The sequence below is a fragment of the Ciconia boyciana genome, chromosome 1 (assembly GCF_034638445.1).
Source record: "Ciconia boyciana chromosome 1, ASM3463844v1, whole genome shotgun sequence".
NCBI lineage: Eukaryota > Metazoa > Chordata > Aves > Ciconiiformes > Ciconiidae > Ciconia > Ciconia boyciana.
Window position 1 is genome coordinate 117,922,710 of NC_132934.1, and position 18,381 is coordinate 117,941,090.

The 18,381-nt window shown below is 41.8% G+C and overlaps 1 protein-coding gene across 1 annotated transcript in view; it reads left to right on the plus strand.

The window, feature by feature from the left end:
- The window catches only part of KCNE2 (potassium voltage-gated channel subfamily E regulatory subunit 2), a 107,001-nt gene that overhangs the window by 19,892 nt on the left and 68,728 nt on the right, over window positions 1–18,381 (plus strand). The window contains exon 2 of the mRNA XM_072851993.1: window positions 17,204–17,327. The gene's annotated coding sequence lies outside the window, so the exon portion shown is untranslated. The remainder of the gene's footprint in view (window positions 1–17,203; window positions 17,328–18,381) is intronic.

An 18,381-nucleotide genomic window follows, 5' to 3' on the forward strand; every position in this document is an offset into this window, starting at 1 on the left:
TCCTGGAGCCTTTTCTTCTCCAGGCTGAACAACCCCCTCCCAAAAATGGGAGGCCCCCATTTTTGTACCCCTCCTCTGGACCCACTCTAACAGGTCCGTGTGTGTCTTGTGCTGGGGACCGCAGAGCTGGACGCAGTACTCCAGGTGCGGTCTCATGGAGTGGAGCAGAGGGGGAGAATCACCTCCCTCAACCTGCTGGCCACGCTTCTTTTTATGCAGCCCAGGATGTGACTGGCTGGATACTTCCTGCGCTGCAAGCATACATTCCCAACTCATGTCCAATTTTTCATCCACCAGTATCCCTACATCCTTCTCCACAGGGCTGCTCTCAATCCATTCATCCCCCAGTCTGTATTGATACTGGGGATCACCCTGACCCAAGTGCAGGACCTTGCACTTGGCCTTGAACTTCATGAGGTTCACATGGGCCCACTCCTCAAGCCTGTCAAAGTCCCTCTGGATGGCAGCCCTTCCCTCTACGTATCAACTGCACCACTCAGCTTGCTGTCATCTGCAAACTTGCTGAGGGTGCACTCAGTGCCACTATCTATGTCATCGATGATGACATTAAAGATTATATTAAATAGTACATAAACAAGGGTATCTGGGCACAAATTATACATTGGCTATTCATTCTCTGTCATTCCTTATTTACTCATCTGGGGTGTAAAGATGGTGGGATGAAGGCAGATTTCTTCCCTTTTTGGAGATGTTCAGTCCTGGAATCAGGAACAGGCTGGTTAGGCCCCTGAAAACATTTTCAGCTATTAGACACCATGTGAACAAAGTTCCACATGCTTGTTGAGTTGGGACAACTCGGCAAATTGGTGTAAAACTGCTGTGCTGGCTGTTCCTCAGGAAGAGCTCTCCCTTGAGCAAGAAGGATACTGGATTAGCCAGTTTATTCTGATTCATGGGACATTCTGGTCTCTATGGAGTCCTAGCAAGAGAAAATGTCAACCCTGCAGCTTACAGTGGGAGCTGAAGTCTGAGAACAGGCCAGGTGGATGATAATGAGCAGCAATGGAGAAAACATGGCACCACAAGACTTGCCAGCCTTGATGAGCCTCAGGAATTGATGAGAGAAATTAGGGAAATAAAAATTCACTGAGGGCCATAATAAATAAAAAACCAAACAACATAACCCTCTGTCTTTAGCTCAGGAGGTGTAGATTGCTGAAGACTGGAAGAGCATATCAAGGAGGTACAATATATGCTCCTCCTGTTCTGGTAGTTCTCCCTAGATGTATGTCGTTGGACACTGCCCAATGCAGGGTGTTGGAGTAGATGGGCATGTGCTCTAAGATGGTATGGGCTGTTCTTAGGTTCGTCCATGTTTCAAATTTTCTACTGTACTTTTAAGTACAGAACTGCACCAAATCTTTATTAATCATTAAAATATTCTGAGTAGAAAAGCCTGTGAAAGACACTTGGTTTTGTTAATAATAATAATAATAATAATAATAATAATAATAATAAATCACAGTGGCAGAACTCTGAGGCTTCAATGGCGGTCAGTTCCTGTTTTAGTAGTCTGCGTGCAAGCTTATAGGATGCACATGGCTTGCAAAAAAAGGAGAAACTCAACTGCATATTATTGCTGGTGTGCAGTGGAAATGTCATTTGGTGCCAGCCTTGTGGGACTGGAAATGGCTTCCCCTAAAGAGAGATAGCTGCCCCTGAGGTCCAACTGGGAGAGAAAGAGAAGATCAAGTGTCTTGCAAAGTTGCATGGGTTCTTTGAGGACCCCAAGATCACTGTCCTCTCTTATGCTTTCCTGGAGAGACACGCTCTCTTACACCTCTTGTGGGCCCTTGCATGACATTGGAGGATGGCTCACAGCAGAGCGTGCCATGCAGGGCTGCTGCAGGTGGCCACAGTGGGTGGTGAGCAGACACTGGGGCACTTGCCTGGGCACCAGAGGGCTGCAGCAGTGCTAGCACAGAGCTCTGTGGGGGTTAATTTAGTAAGCAGAGCAGGCAGCCACCTGGGGTGCCAGATGGGTGGAGAATCAGCAAAGTGTCTATTGCTCTGCTGTCTATGCCTGTGCCAGAGCCCTGGGGAGGTGAGGTAAGAGCTGGGCTATGTCGAGTGGTGGTTTCTGCTGGAGGGCAGAAGAGGGAGGGAGGCAGAGGACCCTCCAGTCCCTCCCCTGGCAACATCAGATCTCATTCCCTTGGCAGCAGCAAGAGCTGGCTTGGAGATGCAGGACTCTCCTGTCCTTACCAGTCTGATTGATCAACCCTTGTGCCCACAGCCTGAGAGCTTGTCCACCCTCTCCCACAGGAAAGACACAGGTCCTTCTGGCTCTCTTGAACAGGAACAAGTTAGTCCCCATTCCTGCTGATGCAACATTCACTTTTGCCTGCCATGCTGGAAGGCCTTGAGTGTTTAATGCCCAGCTGGGTGTCTCTGTAGTGCAGACAGAGCCTGAGGACAACTTGTGAAATCTGCAGGCTTTCTGCAGGCAGAAATGGCCAGGCTTAGGTTCGCAGGTCCCTGTTGTGAACCTCAGCACCTACCCCAGGTACCTAGGTGCTGACCAGCCTTGAAGCTTATGAGGCTTGATGGGACCCCAGCAAAAGAAATCTCATGGCTCCATAAAAGTTGGGAAGCTGGTGCTGGCACATGGAGACACAGGTTCGCCCATGATGAAATCCCTCTTCTGCTGGAGGCTGGTGTTTGCTAATCGGAGAGCAGCTGCAGCAGTACAAGTGAGAAGAAGTGAGTCCTCCATGCCTTCCAGTGACTCTGTGCCCTGCGTCTGCCAGGCTCGCGGGCAAGCCTGTCAAGTTGAGTGTGTGTTCAAGGGCTTTGCTGAACCTCTGCTTGGACTTACGCAGCAGCTTAAAAAAACCGCTATATGCACAAATGCTTTTCTGAAGCAGAGCCCTAGATGCCACAAACATATTGGTCAGGAAGTGTCATGTTTTTCTTGCTAGGGATGTGCTTTGTCCTTCTCAGTGAGAAGTTTTAAAGCTTCTTAATTTCTCTAATAGGCCTATTGCATTAGGCCAGACTCTGCTCTTGAAGCACGTACATGATTCCCCTGGAAGCTAATGGAAAGTATATACAAGTTCAGCAGCTGGCCTACCCTCTAAAGTCAGCTTCTTCATATCAAGCTAGTCAAGTATTTTATTCTGTCTTGCTGATTGGTTTGCAAACTACAAGCCAGCTTGGCTTCACTCAAAAAAGACTGTCCCCAAATTATGATTTATAATAATCTAGATTTATTTCATTTCATCTTTAAATTCATGTCAAATCAGAGGAGGGTGGTAGTAAAACCCAGACATTTTTCTGAAACAATAACAAGGACATCGTTATGATAATTGCAACATAATTTACTCCATCAATCACATAGTTGTGTGGGTTTTCTTCTTTTTTTCTAAAAAAAAGAGAGAAGGATAAATGGTTAGAAAGCCATGCAAAAACAAAACAAAACAAACAAACAAACAAACAAAAACCCTCATGAATTTTTTAGCCAAATGTTTGTCTGTTGTTAATTATAAAAATCTGAATTTGCTGGCTGACTTATGGCTATCTTTCCACAGAGAATAGCAAACCGTATGCCCCTTAACTAGTACTAACCTGCCAAAGTTATGTTTTTTGCTGAAAGCAATCTGGAGTGGCTAGTGCACTCACTGCATCTGTTTTGCAGATTAAGAGAGAGGAACACAAAGGAAACTATTGTACTCCTGCTTTTTTATTGGCATGTCATGTAATAGCCCGGAGGAATATCACAATAGTTAAAAACTGAGATGAAAGTGATGGGAACCTGGTAAGATTATTTTTGTTAAGTAAGTGTGCAAATTGTAAGCCTATTAAACCAGGTACAAATGTCTGGAAAATATGGGACTCTTACATTCTTTTTAGTCTTTTCTCCAACCTGATTTGTACCTTAATGAAATTCCTACAAAATGCTGTATATACATGTACAATTGAACGTACGTTAAGTTCCAGCCCTTGAACTTGTGCTCCTTAACAAAGGGCAAAACCATATTTTTTGCAAATTTTGTTACTTTATTGGTTCAACTATGGGCTTGACTTTCGTCTGTAACACAATTCTTGCAAGAAATTATACTGTCCCACTAAGAAATATTTCTTAGTCTGTTAAATTTGTCCAAGGGGGAAATTGCAACATCACTTTAAAAAAAAAAAAAATCTCTGTTAACTTTTTTAATAAAACTGCTGCTAAGCATCATCAGTTCATGACAACCCAAAGCGAATAGCTCTGGAAGCTAAGCCTGCAATGTTATTCATGTGAATGATTCTCCCTCACATATCCATGGGACAGCAGAGCTCTGCTTATCTGAACAGTGAGATCTGCAGGACTGAGTGTGGGTCCCCACTTTTATGCCGGAGCAGTCTTATTTTACACAAGCAGCCTTATGAAAGCCAACCATCTCTTCAGATAAAGGAGGTCTTCATAAAAATGGAGGGCTGTACCTTTCTTTGGTCCAGGGGCGTACCCTATATTTAGGTCACAGCGGTTCTGCTAACCCAAATTTCAGCCACTCGGTAATGTTTTGCTAAAAATGGAATTCCATTCTTGACTAGTAGTCAGTCTTGTTTTCTAGGCAACCAGCGCTGTCCTGCTTTTAAGCTTTTTTGAATCTTTTACTCTTCTATCCTCCCACATAGGTTAGGGGAGCACTTACAGACTTGTGTACTTTAAGCACTCAGACATGCTTACAGTTCAACTCCTGGTAATGTGCACAGCTGGATAGATTTTTCAAGCTTGTATCAGTGAAAGGAGAGTGAAAGATAAATCTTCCCTGACAGGATTCAAACAAAAGGCTAGCTCCTTGGCTATAGGCATTTTCTTTATTTTAGTACCATCTTTCCAAGGTTTTTGTGGTGCTCCCTGTATTGATACTTAAGCACTGCATTAATTTATGTGCTTGAGCACAAGGCAACAGAATAAAAAGAGTTTTTCCACTTCAGTCCCTTCTTTCTCTTCATTGAGACTGTGAGGGGATTGGAGATACACTTTCAAGAAGCTCCTTTAATTCCAGCGAAGAGCTTCTTTCCTGTTACTTGCCTCTGGATGGCAGATCCGAAGGGTGTGCTGCCTACAGCAAGTATCCATGCATTTCTGTAGCAGCATCTCACAACCATTAGTAAGTTGCAGAGGAACAACCTGCATTTTTTACACTGTTTTCTCCTGGACTGAGCAGGGTGACGAGAAATTCTTCTGATGCTTCTACATAAAGTGGCCACTGTCCCATGAGTCCTGACTCCTGACAGCTGTCTGCCTGAAGCAAGGGAGTACCTGTCCTCATCTGGTTTGCTGCATCAACCTCACAGCCTTCTCCTGTGGTCTCTCTTAACCTTTCTCCTCTGGTCTTTCATGATCTCCTTTTTATAATTCCCTCTTTCCTGTAAATACTGTATTTTGTTTTCAAGAATGATATTGCAGGGCAAGGGTTATTTTTGCTGTTGTCATTATTATCTGGTGAGCATCCTCTCTCCCAGTCAGGGACCAACATCTCACTATATAAACACAGACACCTCACCAAACATAACAAGAAGCCTCTTGTCCAAAAGAACTAATAACTGAAAGCAATGCTAGAAACTCCACGTGGCAACTGAAGCAACCAGTCAAGGGAGCTCAAGGTTGCGCTAAGGCAATATTAAACAATATTAAGGGTTAATGACCTTGAATCTGTTGGTTGTTCTTAGGAGCCTGACTAAAGCAGACGCGCAACCCTCTCCTGTGCTCATAAGCTCACAAACTCTTATGTTAGTTTACCTGTTGTTAAGAGCTTATCACACTTACAAGCTCCCACTGGGGTAAACACCACTTGAGAAGATTCCCATCGTTATGATAAGCATGACTTCAGCATGCCAGGTGCCTAAACTCTGCCATGCCTTAATCGAGGACTTTTTAGCTCAAAGGATGTTGGAATTAGGCCTGATTTTATTTTTTTTTAAACTAGGATTTCATACACTAATCCATGCTGGACAATTACACTGCTCTGCCCAGGGGACCTCAGCAAGCCCAAGGAAAGGAGCAGAGTGGGACTGTAAAACAGTAGGGAGGTGGTCTAGTGAAGAGGGTAGCTTGTGCCATCCCAGCATTTACCCAGCTCCCACAGTCTAATGGGAATAATTTCATTTCCTTCTCACTCTAAGAGAAACAATGAGAGACTTCGATATGCTGGTGGTGGAGCACAGTAATGTACTTTTCAAAGACAGGCACGTACAAGGACATTAGGGAATGTTTCTGCTCTGTAAAAAAAAAAGGGAATTGTGGAGAGACACAAACAAGTGGTTATTTGACCTACTAAACAGAGAAGGAATTGTTTTCTCTGAGCCATCTTTTTTGTGTGGTTTCTCTGGTGTCTAATAATACCTTGCAGTAATTTGCACTAATTTAAATGTCTCCTTCACTAGCCTGCCCATTTCCATGAAATACTGGGCGAATTTAATATCTTTGAAACTTCTGTCAAGTTTTGTGAATTGGCCAATGGCTTCAAAAGGCATCAGTGAGAATGGGTAGTTTGTGTGAATACATAAGCCTGGTTTCCTTAGAAAACCGGGATAAAAACCTCATTAAAAAAATGAATTCACTACCTGCAGCAGAGCAATTGCAGCCAAGGTGACTTACCAATTCAGAATGGGGCCTGATATAAACACAGTGTTTTATGGTTTATGTATTAACCACACTTCTTTACAAGGTGTTTCTCCTATCCCTAGCTCCTAGCATTATTTTTCCTAGCTGTAAATTGATAGCTGTAATCATTTTAAGAAAATGTAATGATACTTTATAGAACAGGGTGACATTTACAGGAAACTTTGTAAATTTAAGATACATCTTGAATTTCGTCCCCTAAGAAAGAAAAAGGGTAGTCCAAGAAATTTGTAAAATCATGAACTTTAAGTTTGTCCTGTCTTCGCAAAATGTCTCAGTTGTTTTGAATATCAGCCAGACAGCATCAGCCTCTGCTTGAAAATATTTTACAGTAATGTTTCACATAAAAAAATCATTACAAAGAAGTATTTTTTGGGGTGAGGGAGGAGCAGGTTTAAAAAGGTGATTTTTTTATTGAATCGACTGATTCAGTTTATTCTAATTAATACTCATCACAGGTAATAATTGCTTTATTTTGTCTTGTAGACTGCAAATTACCCTTCTAAATCCTAGTTCAGCAGGATACATACATGTATGTCTGGCTCTAAGCAAGTGACAATTTCCAGTGAAGTCACTCATATGCTGAAAGGTCAGCTCTTTTTTTTTTTAATATTTTTAAACTGGGTTTTCATAATTACAAAAACCTCACAGTTAAATCATATAAAATTGATAGAACTGTGGTATTCTTCAGAGCAGTCATGCTATAAAAGGAGTTAGCTAATAAACAGGCAAATTAAGCAATGTAGCAATTTGGCCAACCTGATCTTCATCATCTTCATTTTCTAACCGTGCACAGGTTTATGAACTCTCTAGGATAGAAGAAGTAGGACTTGTCTTCTAAAATTTGACTTATGTCACCACATGGCTTTCATTGAAGACTCTGTATACAGCTCACATCTTCCATTCCACCTCAATTATTATTTTAAAAGGGCATTGTTTCCATCCAGATTTTTAGCTTCAGAAAAAAAAGTAGCAACTAATTCCCATATAAGAAGAGAAAGTTATTACAGTGATTTTTAATTTTTTTTTTTTTTTTTTTGGTCAGGGGTTAAAATTTTGCCCATCAGGCTACACATTTTGCAGCTTTTGTGACTTGCTATGCAGCTGCATCAGGGGAAGTTCAGATTGGACATTAGGAAAAGGTTCTTCACTGAGAGGGTGGTCGGTCACTGGAACAGGGTCCCCAGGGAAGTGGTCATGGCACCAAGCCTGTCAGAGTTCAAGGAGGGTCTGGACGACGCTCTTAGTCATATGGTTTAGTTGTAGGTAGTCCTGGAGGAGCAGGGAGTTGGACTCCGTGATCCTTATGGGTCCCTTCCAACTCAAGCTATTTATGATTCTATGATCTTTATTTAGGCAATTTGCACCTTGCACCATGAATTATCTGAATACCTACTGAACAACAGAACTGGCTGTGAACAAAAGTGATACGGGTATAAGTCTGCATGAGGGGTGAGTATCAGTCTTGCTCTGTATGAACTTGCTTGAGTCAGAATGATTTGCCTTGCTGCTGAGCCTGAAGAGCTTTGAATACTACATTTACACACTGGCTAAGCCACTGTTTGGGGACTGAAACCTAGTTCAACTTTTATACCATGAGTGCTTTTCATGAGCAGTATTTCTCCCAAGGCCGATGCTACTGCATCACAGACCGTGTCACTGGTACATTTTGTTCTTCGTCTATCCGTGAGGGAACAAATGCATTCCAGCAGCATCCTGAGCCTGCGCTGGCTGGTTGCATAGGGTTGTGGCTAGCACTGCTCGCCCTGCACGGCGGCTCCCCTTGCAGCTCCCCTCCCCTCCCCTCCTCCCAGTTCCCTCCAGTCACAGTTTGATGCCAGGCTACCTGACACAAGGTGCACTAGCTAAATAAACTGGGGTAACTTCAGCTGCATTATCCTAGCTGAAAAATTGGCTCGCAAAACATAATCTCTTACAGAGGGTCAGAGAAGTCCTTAGAAGGGGAGAAAGATTTTTATATGTGCCTAGGGGGAAAACCAGAAGGAAACATAAAAGGCTCATTTGTTTTTATACAAAATAATGAACTCAATTTAACCTGTCACTTAGAAGTACAGTTGTAATTGTGTATTGAACTATGTAACGTGCAGTGCGAATGAAAACTCTTAATGCCTGGCCTGATAAAGCCCAGAAAGGCTGTAAGCAGAGAGATTCCAGTTTCACGTCAAGAGACATGGATCCTGCAGACACCTCATTGCCTTGTATTACACAATTGTCCAGAGACAGATGCTGGAAGACAAACATTGTGCCGCAGGGGGATAAGGAATACGCTGTCACATGATATCTTCATCTGTAGCTACGAGGTCAGAGCTTGCTGGCATGTTTTGCACAGATTTTCAGGCTGTACTTTTTCTCTTTTTTTTTTTGTATTCTCATGAGTTTTATCGTATAAACACTTTTAACAAAGAAAAAAGAAAGCCAGAGGAACTGTAGGTAAGAGCTATTAAAAAGACCAATTATAGTCTGTTAAAGTGGTGTGTCATCACCTCAAAGGTAGCTGAGTCCTCACAGAAGTAAGGATCTAAAAAACTGGTTGAAAGCAAAGGTGGATCTGCTTAGTGTGGGTCTGAGGAGAGCTAATGATGGTTAAGCACCATACCATGCTTGTGCGTGTGTTTGTGTGTGTATGGATGTTTTTTCAAATATGGAGGGTAAGCAATCTCCCAGCCTGCGGAAAACCATAGAAGAGAACAAAGATACCTTTCTGTAACATCACTGGGAAGGATATAATGGTGTGAGGAGTATCACTTTACAAATAACACAGACACAAATGGACAGAATTAAAATTAAAAAAAGAATAGGTTCCTTTGCATGCAATTATGTTTTCTACAGCTGCAGCTTGAGAGTCGCAGGAGATGTATCTTGTCCTGCTAAAGAGGACAGAGGGCTTCAGTAGTTTAAGCCTGAATACAGGGAGGAGCTAATTCCATTGCAGCATGAGTAGCCTACTGCACACATTTTATTATTTCGGTTAGTGCAAAAGCATAGCTATATTTGTATTTACCCTGCCTCTCCTGGGAACTGAAAGAGGCCTCTCACACAGCAGAGAGAAAATCTGTATGAACCATATCTGAAAGAACGGGGGAAGACCACTAAAGGATGTACTAGTGTGTGATTAACAACAGAAGAACCTCTGAGAGGCATGGTGTTTGTTAGCGGTCACTGCAGTTTCTCAGCAAGACTTCTGACTAGTTCAGAAAAAAAAAAATCAGGTTCATGCAGTACAACTACAAACAAATACTAAGAAGATAAAAACATTGGTCTTGTGATTTTTGGCTTCTTTCCCTTCCTTTTTCTGCCTCTTTTCCCAATTCTCAGATATATTTCTGGTCATTGTCCAGCAATTCATTCTTCACATCTGTTCATTGTTCATTTGCTTGCTTGAAGATTCTGCATTCAGTTATCTTTCCGTTTTCTCTTACACTCCTTTCTCTTTTTGTTTTTTTCTTCGTTTTCCCCTCAGTTTCTGATTTTGCTTCAGTTTGATTGCCTTTCTGCCTCTGTATTTCTTCTTCCTCTTTTTCTAGGCTTGATTCTGGCCTCTCCATGATTTCCTTGTGTGTTAACTGGAGGCCGAGTTTCAGCTGGTATAAGTTGCCATAGTGGTCCTTCCTCTTACAGAATTCTTTGCTTACTCTTCCTGAGAAGCCAGCTTTTCAAATTCCTTAGAAACATCAAGGAATTCTCCTTTACTGAGATGTGTTCAGCCCCCTCACAGGAAAATGTGGTCTGCTGTCATTGTTGGATCCACTGGAAATCCAGCATCTCATGCCTATGAGGAATGCCTCACGCTTCATAAGATTATGAATCACTGTTTTGCAAAGAATAATTTAGAAGGTTGCAATTATTTGACAAGTCCTTCTGATAAATCTGCAATTGTAGTGTGATTTCAGCTGTTTTCGAAATCTGAGGAGCCAGGCTATCTGCCCTTCTTGCCTGTTTTCATGCTATCTTCCACCTGAACACCTGAATGCCAAAGGACCTGACTCGGAAGAAAATGATATTTCTGCAGGGTATGTGTGTGGACATGAAAAATGCCTCACTGTTCAGTGGAGATCTCACTGTGATGTGAGAAATGGTAACTTTGTAACTCAGTACACAGCCAGCATGTACTCATTCTACCCTATGTTTCAGAGAAAGAAAATCAAGCGGGGAGCAGTCCGCACTTGTTTCTTATTCTGTGTAAGATTAGCAGCATGAACTCTGATAAATTTATGGCAACATTTTACTTGCACATTTTACCTTGCCAAATTCTATAGTAGTTTCAAAGTGAAAAAAATTGCTCAGTACTTCCAGTAGTATTTATCTTACCTCTGCATCATCATTTAAATGCTAGCTATCTAGCCTAAGCTTGTTGATTAGGAACTCTCTGGGGGTCCATATAGAGAGATAATTCTGCCCTTGGATGTGTCCAGCTGCCTTTTGGAATGGTCTCTCTTTCCATATGAATTGTACAGGCAATTTAAGTAACTCAGTCTATACCACAGAGGCTTTATTCCCAAGTGAGGTACGATTAATCTCGTTCTTCTCAAGTTGCCTGCAGAGCTACTTCCCACTCACCCGATACAGACTTGTCTGTAAGTGGAATAATTTCCGTGGTGCCTGAAGTGATGCCTATGCACGGACTGAGTCAATTATACAAATGTTGTCAACAGGGTTATGGTTATTATAGTAACATAAATGTAAGATTATTCTTGAGAAATAATTTATTTCAGAACTCAGGAGCAGCTGATCTATAGTACAATTGGGTGCTAAAGAAAATTAGATAAAAATAAACAAAACTCTGATACAAAATAATTCAGTGTTATGTTAACCTTTAATCTGGTTTTCAGTCCTCACAGTGTTACAGTACTTTCCAGTGCTTTCCAGTCACATATTTTTCAAAATATATAATTAACAGAGTCACTGTTGATATCAGCTGAATTTTGGGCCCATTGTCCTTCAGTGTTACGGGTGCCCTTTTCTAGACCATTTCCTTGAAGGAATTATTATGGGGCTAAGTAATAGCTCTTCTGGCAGGTCAGTTTTTGGATGGTACAAAAACTACAGGAATACCCGTTGCCTTTTTTCACTGGTCTCACAAATAGCTCCCAGAGGCATTGAGTAGGTCTGTAAAAAACATCAACCCAGATAAAGTTTTTCAGTAAAACCAAAACCAACTTAGCAAGGTGTTACATTAGAAAGCAATTGTTCCGTGCAGTATGGACAATCAATTTTTCTATATTCCTTTCACGGGAACTTAAAGTTAATGGCACATTGTACAATGGTGAAATCACATAATGATATCACCAAGCCTTCTTGCAATTAATCACATGCTTTTCCAACCACATTTCAATATAACTCTAGGAGAAGTTTTGGAAACTTTCTGGACATTGTCTGACAAGCCATTCTGTTGACAAATATGCTAACTGCAAACCAGCCTCCTGGCTGCTGTCCCACCTGGGGAGGCAGAGCAGTGCCGAACCAGCGGGTACGGGGACTGTGCTGCACGGATGGCTTTGGGCAGCTCCCCGGGATGATGAGGTTGTGCCACTTTCACCAGATTCCTCTCCACCGCAAGGATTTATCCCTTTTGGTTTTGCAGACTGGTGTTTGGCAAGCATATAGGGCTAAAGTGTACTCTGCTTTTATTACCTGGGAGTCCTCTTTAAATGAGATGGGTTTAAGAGGTGTGATTTACAGCAGACTGTAGTGCAATAGCCTCCATTCACTCAGTGCTCCTCTCCACACCTGTGCCCATGATCGACAACAACAGCAAGCTGTGCCTACGTGCTCAAGGCTCAGCTGCCTTCGAAGCCTAAACCAGTTTTTCTGATCATTTCTTTATATAAATCAGAGGACCCCAGACTCTGAGACGAAATAGCTGGCACTCAAGTAGGTGGAGCTATACTGGTATATACAAACTAACAAAGCCTTGATACAGGAACACTGCTTGCCTGAAACAAAAATGTCCATGTTTGGGGAAAAGCCTGGGCTTCAGCATATCCTCAAAAGAATTATCCTGAGGATGAATGGTCTGGAAGCTGAACTGAACACAGACTTAAATTTTGCCTTCGCATCATCTGGCATGGGAGAGGATGTGCAGACCTCAGTGCTTCCCTAGCAGGACACGTTGCTTCCCTGGAGGGAAGGTTTGTTGCTGTGACCCAAACCATTTTCATCTGATGCATCCCTCCATCTCCAGTGACTGCACATTATACAGAACAAAAATGTTACCCCATGCAAACAAGCAAAAGATTACGTGCATGTCTTCATGTGCATAAGTTAAATGACATCTACTGTCACCAGGAAAGCAAAGTGCCCTGAATACTGGTGCCATGCACATCCTCTTGCTTCAGTCTGTTTGGCAGGGACTGGTTTATCAAGACTAAGCTTAATCACTATTTGTTTTGTATGCAGAAAACAAGAGACATTATCCTGCAACTGCAGATTTCCTTTTGATTTTATTGTATTGGAAGATGGACTTCCCATATATAGTTAATGAATATCTGCTTCTATCATTGCTGATAAAACTGCTTCTTTAGAAATGGAAACGTTTTTTTGTTGTTGATTTCTGATTGTGCCAAATGAGACTGTAAAGGGTTTCCATCTATTTCCCATTTAGAGCATCTAGACTCTGAGCAAGTGTATATAGGCTTGGTTACTAGGTATTTCTAAAGGCTTTTTGAAGCGTAGGTGAACCCAGGACGAGATTCTGCTCTTTCCTGTGCCTTTACCCCTGCTGTAGTGGGGTTACTCTTGTGTAACTCAGAGCAGAATTTGGCCTCGCAGATGGGCGTAACTGCATTATAAATTAGAACATGATACAATATGTAACCATGACAAATGCTCTATTAGGAGACCAGACCAGACTTTGGTGCCAAACTTGTAATAATTTACCATCTGGCTGGTCACCTCAGGCTTCTTTGCAGCAAATTAAAAAAATGAAAAACTGAGATTGTACATTTGATGCTAAGTATTGGACTGCTGTATTTGCATAGAAGTGCTTGTGTGGGGCTAACTGCAAGCTGACTGACAGCTGGAGCCTTGCTTTATAGACATCAAGGCAACATTTTTATGGCGCCTCTATTCCATGATGAACAAGGGGAAAGAATAGCCTTCCAGCTCTAAAGTCTATTTTAAAGTCCTTTCCTTACGTGCTGACCACTCCTTCTGCTGGAAAAGGGAGAATGCCATTAGTGAAAGACAGACTTCAGAAGAGCGAGGCTTGGTTCACATAAGAACCCATTTCTGGTGGTCACGCTTTGAATGCTGGCCTAGTTTGGTCTGGAGGATCTTCCTGGGAAGCCCAGAGCATCAGTGCAAAATAGAGCTTCTGTCCATGGATAAACTTGGAGTTATCCCATCTACTATACAGATGATTTCTGTGGTAGATAGAAATCTACTTTTTCCTGTCACTGATTTGTTCTTCATGGTCTGTTCAACTGGTCATAACAGTCCCTTTGGTGTAAGAGAAAAAGAGATCTATGAAAACTTTAAAGTTGACTTGTGTTCCCTGAAAAACGGAGAACTTTTGAGGGAGATGAAAGAAATACAAAGAATTCTGTTGGCAAACAAGCCAACAAAACAACCCCAGCATTGCAGGTGGCCTGGCTGCAGCTCTGCATGCACTCAGCAATCCCCTGTAAGTCCAAAGGAACTGCTGAGCTCCATCCCAGCACTACAGCAGGAGCCAGGGTACTTCCAAAGGTAAGAATCATTATTTTCTGTGAAAGCTTTACACGTTTTTCACATAGGAAATGAGGGTTCAGCAGTTTCAGCTGTGTGTTCCAGGTTCCCACTTCTCATCCGGAGTTAGGACAGTGTGTGTGTTCAGGAGAAAGGAAAAAGAAAAAGGGAAAAAAGAAAGTTAGAAGAGATATTATAAAGTGTCCAGTGTGAGACTTTTCGCTGACCTTAAACTGCTCTGTGATTAAGAGAAGCCTTCTCTGGTGACGGCTTATCTGCCTAATGAGACATTTCTTGCAGTGAAACACAAAGTACCCTAAGTGAGGGGTTTGGACTTGGTGGCCTGCAGGTGTGAGCAGCTGGCTGCTGCCATGGGTCTGTGCAGGAACTTGCTGGATTTGATGTGGGCTGGAACAGGGCTTAAGTCTGGATGGGAGTAAATCAGAAAACACGTTTCAGGCTGATTCACATGCAATTGGGATATAGAGAGTTATGTTTTCTGTCTATCTGAATGGGCTGTTACCTCCAAACAACTGCTTTTAAGTTTCTGAATTTAGGAGATCTTCCTGATGAGGTCCTGCAGGGTAACGTCTGAGTCAGACAGGTAACTCCCTCCAAGCACCCTCCTCAAAGCGGCAAGTTACAGTTTGTCACACAGTTAGTATGGTGCCTGAGTTCTCAACGGCAATGAGGTATCACAATTTCCTTTACATCACCAGGACATTGCTCTGCTTTATGACGCTGTACTGACCCTTGTTCTAGTTGTGTTGGGGTTTTTTAATGTGTTTTCATTTAAAAAGTATTAAGAGCAACTTGGCAAAATGATTTGGCTCAACTAAGAGCTATAATAGCTTAATCCAGATTTTATTATACTGAGACTTCATTATACAAAGTGAGTCACTATGCAGTAAGAAGTGAACCTCGAGGACCTTGAGGTTTTCCAAATCACAGACTAATCTGGGATTTGTGAACAGTGAACCTTTTACCACTGCGGTATTCACCCATTTTCTGCAAGGGAGTGATGAACTAAAACTGTGGCTAAAGCGAGCCTTATGTGCGATGGAGAAAACTCTTCCCCAGAGCTATGCTGGCAGAAATGCATGCCCTACACATGGCAGGTACACTGTGTTTTCAGATGAGAAGTTCTGTCTCTTGCCCCCTCATCTTTTCTTTTATGTTCTGTGTGTACTGATTTTTGTAATACCTACTTCTTGTTCCATTTTCGTAATGCCTTTTTTTTTCCCACTGGCTTTCTATTTCTCCCCACTTTCTTCCAGCAAAACACAAACTTAATAACATTCAAGTTCATCACTTAATACCAGAGCGCTCACATAGGTTCCAAAAGAAGGAAAGTGAATTTACTCAGTCTGACCTCAGAGGAAGGACATGACATAGGACTCTGTTCAGCAAAAGAGTCAGGCACATGGCACGTGACTACAGGAAAAATCCTGTGCTAGAAACTGGGCAGATGCTTAAACATGTTCCCAAACCATGTGAATCACAGCCATGTCTAACTAGGTGTAAACACACAATACAAGCTGTTCCAACAGGTGCAGGATTTCATCCTTTCTTCTGCAAGGTTCACACCAACACAGGGGAAGTGATGCTGGTGAATTTGGGCAGGGAACCAGGCAGAGTGAGCACCAGCATGCTGTGTGCAGGCAGGAGCTGCCTTAGTGCTGGGCTGAGAGACCCAAGCTGCTGCTGGCCAAGCTCTGGCTTGGGCTGTTTTGTTATGCCTGCCTGGGGCTCCCAGAGTCCTGGGGCTCCCCAGGATCTCCTGCATGTCGTCGTTCTTCCTTAACCACTCCTGACCATCCTGAACCACTTGCTAGCCACTGGATCCTTCTGTCTCTTTGGCAACAGGGATTAAAAGGCTGGGTTATTTTCTATTGCCTATCAATCTTCCCTTCCTATGAGCTGGATAGCATGAGGTCCCGAAGCCTGCCATTGCAAGAGCTATTTGCCAACCACTGGATCATTCTCAGGCCCTCTTTTTACTTCTGTTTAGCATTCCCACATCCTTCATGAAGTGTCATGTCAAATTCACCCAATTCCTTTAGCCAAAAACACAAACAAACCCCAAATAGAAAAAAAAAAAAAAAGAAAAAAAAGGAACATTTCACTTTGTCCTAAAGCGAAACATTCCCGTTTTTGAAATTCATAGCAACAAACAGTTCAGAGTATGCCTGAATTTTATTTAAAAGAAAACGGAGTTGTTTCCCTTTTGATCAAATTAAATATCTCACTTGGCCTACAATGTTTTCCATCCTTAGTATTTTGGTTTACTACAAATAAATAAAGGAAAAGGTTACTATTTCAGATTGATTTGAAGCGATGTGAGGATTTTATTATGACCTGCTAGTTAACTGAAGTGTCAAGAATATGCTGCCATTCTTGCTTGGAGTCCCAGAGGATGAGGCACTGCATAGTCATAAGGAACTAAGAAAATATTCCCTTTATTTCAGTCAACTGCCAAAGCAGCCTAACATTCCTAGCCATCCAGACATTATCTCTTTAAGTTTACAGAGAATATATTTTATTTTCTATGTCGCTACCAAATGACCTTCCATTTTTGTTTTTCACCAGTTTATCCATCTTAGTTTGGTAAAAAGCAAATAACTATCCCAGCTGAGAACTGTTCACCTTAGTGCCAGTAGTCATGAATGTCACATAATACAGAATAATTAAAGAAACGCTTTCACGTTTCCATGAGGAAGAAAGCCATAGGGCACTCGTCAGTCATATGTTTTGGTACTTTATTTTTAGAAACTCCCATAAATCAAATTATGAATAAATAGAGGGAAGAAAGACACAGCTTCTTTTTTTAAAAAAAAAAATATTTTACCACAGTGGGATTCACATATCACATTTTCCCTTCAGGGAGAGAAGACACTGGGGTTTGGTGCAGCCTTTTGTGCAAAGTTTTCTTCCTCAAGTCCACGTCGTAAGGGATAGCTCCGCCCTGCTTACACACCGTCCAGATCCTTGAGGATGCCCATTCCAGGTCTGTGTGAGGATGGGTTGTTCTTTACAGTGCAATTACTAGAGTTTTCTCTCACCTATTTTTAAGTGCTCCAATTAGTAGGAACTTGTGCTAATTCCGCTTGGTGCTTGCTTGCAAAATCCACAGCAGAACTTTCTTACTCTTGCAGGTGATAGATGTCTTAGGACCTTCTTTTGCATCCTTGCATAGAGGAAAGAGTTCTCAGTACCTAATGCAACCTGATGATATAAAAAAGGCCTCCAAGAGTAACTGCAGTTACTTAAGTTCAGTGACTATTGGCTGTGCCAATAGTTGAACATATGCTCAAGTGTTTTGCTGTGCTGTGGGCTAGCTCTGGATGGATTTATTGCTGGTAATTTGAGGAAGGCATTATAAGTGGGAGGTAAGGTAATACCAGCTTGAATTCCTCATTTGTGAATTTCTCCTTCCAGGTCATGATTAAAAAGCATTAAGTATTATGCAAAAATTCAGAAGCTATTTGAATTTATAGGGTGAGATAATAAATAGCTCCCTCATTCCCTTCCTCCCTCCTGAACCTCAGCTCCAGACAATGAAAATATCAACACAGAGCAATATATTTCTGGGAAATCTCACATGGTATTACAAGGAGAGTGAAGGAAAGATCTAAACAGCACAGAATGAAATACTCTATAAAAAAGCACATGGTCTAACACCGACTGCTTAGGTATCACTAGCCTGCATTTTAAATGATGCTAGCTAGTATTTTTCTTTCCTATCCTTTAGCAGCTCTGATCTTCATATTATTTATTGCCAGAAGAAGTTAATTTGACTCTTTTTTTTTTTTAAAGTAAAAGATTTTATTTGGCACTGGAACAAATGTTTTACTGAGAGGCTAATGTAGCTGTAATGCATGTATTGCTTTGAGTATACTGCAGTCATTTTTTAAATTGTGTCAAAAAAGCAGCCATATCATTTTTGACCAGAGTTATTGTGCTGCTTATTGCTCAATAGTCTGTTATTTTCCAGATGTTCAGTAATTTATTTTTCTTAATATTTGTTCCATTACTACTAGATACAGTAGTCAGACTTAAGA